This window comes from Saccopteryx leptura, unplaced genomic scaffold (assembly GCF_036850995.1).
Source record: "Saccopteryx leptura isolate mSacLep1 unplaced genomic scaffold, mSacLep1_pri_phased_curated manual_scaffold_36, whole genome shotgun sequence".
NCBI classification, from domain to species: Eukaryota; Metazoa; Chordata; class Mammalia; order Chiroptera; family Emballonuridae; genus Saccopteryx; species Saccopteryx leptura.
Genome location: NW_027095718.1, coordinates 190,285 through 194,329, shown reverse-complemented (window position 1 = coordinate 194,329; position 4,045 = coordinate 190,285). Strand labels below are relative to the sequence as shown.

At 40.7% G+C, this 4,045-nt stretch overlaps 1 pseudogene; it reads right to left on the bottom strand.

Annotated features, from left to right (window-relative positions):
* Positions 1–1,893: 1,893 nt before the first annotated feature.
* On the bottom strand, positions 1,894–3,008 carry LOC136386988 (histone-lysine N-methyltransferase PRDM9-like; annotated as a pseudogene).
* Between the last annotated feature and the right edge of the window lie 1,037 nt (positions 3,009–4,045).

Sequence of the window (4,045 nt, the reverse complement as noted above, 5' to 3'; positions counted from 1 at the left end):
CTTCTCTTGCATTTTTCTTGTTTTTTTCCTCAGTGAAGAGGGGGCCTGCCCCTCCTTCCTCAGTTGATGCACTTACCTGCTTATGTTAAGTAAGTTTTCTCTCTACTAGTTTTCTTTTTTGTGGTAATTTATTGGTTCTTAAAGAGGTGTTTTTTATCTTTAAATGAGAGTTGGATGAAATCCATGGTTATGACCTGGCCAGGAAGCTTAGTTAGTTAGAGCGTCATTCTGATACACCAAAGTTATAGGCTGAATCCTTAGTCAGGGGACATCTAAGAATTAATGAATGCATGAGAACTTTGGTACTGTCATATTTAAACTTTAGTAGATATAATAGATGTGAGTGCCATAATATAGTAGTCTGAATTTGCCATTTTCTAATCATATATCAGTCAGAGCTTATTTTTACAAGGTTATGTACTTGGTCTTGTTGAAATACAAAACATGAAAACTGAAAGTTTTATGTTTATCTGAGTCAAAATGACTCCAAACATTTGAAAGGAAGATCTCCAATCCTGCAGACTGATCGTGTAGCAATTTCTATTTTATTTATTTATTTTTAACATTCATTTTAGAGAGTGGAGATAGAGATAGAGATAGATAGAGAGAGAGAGAGAGAGAGAGAGAGAGAAGGGGGAAGAGCAGAAAGCATCAACTTTCATATATCCTTGATCTGGAGAGTTTAGTCATTTTATTTACTTATTTTATCTATGTTAGAGTGTGGAGACAGAAAAGCAATTTTTATTTTAGAGAGATGGAGAAAGGGACAGATAGTGACAAACAGAAAGAAAATGAGATAAGAAGCATTAATTCTTTGTTAGAGCACCTTAGTTGTTCATTGATTGCTCTCTATTATGTGCCTTGAACAGGAGACTAAAGCAGAACAAGTGACTTTTTGCTCATGACAGCAACACTGAACTTCAAGACAGTGACCATAATGTCATGTCTATGATTCCATACTCAGGTATGCAACCTTGCACTCAAGCTGGTGAGCCTGGGCTCATGCCAGCAACCTTGGTGTTTTAGACCTGGGTCATTTTCATCCCATTCCAATGCTCTATGCACTGCACCACTGCTTGGGCAGGCACCAGTCCCATTTTATAGATTAAAAAACAGGCACAGAGAAGTTGAGAATCTTGCCTTAGGTCACAAAGCTGGTTAAGGCAGAGCCGAGATTGAAACCCACTATGGAATGATCTAGAGCCCATGTGGTTTACACCATAACATTCTCATCCTGAAGAAACAGTGAGGAGAGAGTGAGGGAGACTAGCTGCCCAGCTTAAGCCAGGGAAACAGACATGGACATGCACATATTTATTTCGGGTTTTCACCAGAGACTACAGAGCTCAGAGAAAACCAGGACAGGAGCGAAGAAAACCCAAGAGAGGAGGGTGGTGAGCCTACTAGAAGAAAAGCCTCCACTTCCCTGGAGTGAAGGAAATCACTTTCCCTGGTGAGTCTGTCTCAAGTCCCTCTTCCTGAGAAGTAACCTATGTAAATTGACTTCAGATTTTTGTGTTTTTTAGGGGTTGAGTTTCTGTGCTTGACAGTGTGAGTTCTCTATGGCCCTCTGGGAACTTTTTGCTTTCAGTGATGGGGAGGGAAAGAATGAGGTATATGGGCATCATAGCTTTATGAAGATAAGATTTATTAGAACAGGAGCCAAGAGACCAGGAGAATATGGGTGTTGACATTTCCATATCACTTGAGGAACTATTTGTCCAGCTCATCTTTTTTCATGAAAGTGAAGAAGTTGTTTAACTAGTTACTACTATACTAATTACAATCTAATGAGGGTAAGGGGTCATTGAACTTCCTATGAAGTCCCCTCAGAGCTGGGGTATGACCTGTGAAAGAGCTATGAATATGGAGACAGAATTTATTGCTAATGATTTACTCACTCTCCTTGCAAAAAAAGGGCTTCTCCCTTGAGTGTGTTCTCTGTTGTCTGAGGAGAGTTGACTTCTGTAAAAAACCTTGCCTCACTCCCTGCAAACATAGGGCTTCTCCCCTGAGTGTGTTCTCTGGTGCGAGAGGAGTGTTGATTTTTGTGTAAAGCCTCGCTCACACTCCCTGCAAACATAGGGCTTCTCCCCTGAGTGTGTCCTCTGGTGTCTAAGGAGAGTTGACTTCTGTGAAAATCCTCACTCACACTCCCTGCAGACATAGGGCTTCTCCCCTGAGTGTGTCCTCTTGTGTATTACGAGAACTGACTTTTGTTTAAAGCCTCGTTCACACTCTCTGCAAACATAGGGCTTCTCCCCTGAGTGTATTCTCTGGTGCCTTAAGAGAGTTGACTTCTTTGAAAATCCTCGCTCACACTCCCTGCAAACATAGGGCTTCTCCCCTGAGTGTGTTCTCTGGTGTGTGATGAGAACTGACTTTTCTGTAAAGCGTCGCTCACACTCCCTGCAAACATAGGGCTTCTCCCCTGAGTGTATCCTCTGGTGTCTGAAGAGACCTGACTTCTGAGAAAAGCATCGTTCACACATGCTGCAAACATAGGGCTTCTCCCCTGAGTCTGTTCTCTGATGTGTAAAGAGTTGTGACTTTTTTGTAAAGCCTTGCTCACACTCCCTGCAAACGTAGGCTTTATCCCCTGAGTGTGTCCTCTGGTGTATTAGAAGATCTGACTTTTGTGTAAAACCTCATTCACACTCCCTGCAAACATAGGGCTTCTCCCCTGAGTGTGTCCTGAAAAGAGTTGACTTCTGTGACAATTCTTGCTCACATTCCTTGCAAACATTGGGCTTCCTCCATGAGTGTGTCCTCTGGTTTCTGAAGAGGTCTGATTCTTTTGTAAAGCCTTGCTCACACTCCCTGCAAACATAGTTCTTCTCCCCTGTGTGTGTTCTCTGGTTTTTGAGGAAATGTAACCCATTATCAAAGCCTTGCTGACAATCTCCATGCTTGATAGCTACATTTGTTGACATTAATACTCTCATAGAGAGTTTTTCTGTGTCCACTGAATTCCCGTTCTGGCCTCTGCTCAGTGCTTTCTGTATCATTCTCTCTTGCTCACTAGTGCTTCCTATGTGTCCTTTGGGAGGTTTGAAAAAGGCCCTTGAAATCCTCCTTAGCCTGTTTCTTTTAATCAGATGTTTGTACTTCTCTTTGATATTTTGACCTTCAGCTTTGCCATCCTCGTGTGTATTAGTATGTTGCTGATGATGATTTTCATCCTTTGGGTAGGGATCCTTTGATTGGAGGTGTTTTCTTGTAGATGTTCCTGAGAGAATATCAGAGGGGTGATTGCATCTCACATGTTGACTGAGGAATTTCTGACTGGAGAAAGCCAGAGAGAAGGAAGAACATGCGTGTATCTCTGGCTGTGGTTCTGCTGAAAAAGAAAATTTTGATCACAACAGATATTTATAAGGCTGCCTGGGTCATATGTTTTGTTTAGACCTGTCCCACGAGTCATTATTATGAAGTTGACAATCTAATCTCTGTCTACCACAAAGTGTTTTTTTACAGTCTGTTTTCTCTTTTCATGTTTATGTACTATATCTTCTTTAGAAATTCAAAAAGCCAATATCAAGGGTCCTTTCTATGCATTGCCAGATGAGGGACTGTCAAATAGCATCAGGGGCTGTTTCACCCCTTCTATGGGTGGACCAGTGGTGACATTTTTTATATACATGTAGCTTTTAGCACAGTTCTTTATAGACACCACTGACCCCAACTAGAAATTTCTTCCATCATAGTTTCCAACAGATGATAAACTGACAATATGTTTTTCCTCAAGTTTCACATCAAATATTCATACTTGATTTTATTCAGTGTCAGCCCATTTTATATACAATAAAAATTTTTTTTCAAAATATTTTTCTAGCCATACTTTTTAAAAATTGATTGCTTTTTGAGGACAAAAAGAGGAGGAGGAAGAAGAAGAAGAAGAGGAAGAGGAGAAGAAGAAAAGATGAAAAAAAGAGAAAGACAGGCATTTATTTATTGTTCTACCTAGTCATTGGTCATTCCTTGTATGTGCCCTGACCTGGGATCAACCTTGGAATTACAGGTTAAAGCTCTAACCAACTGAGCT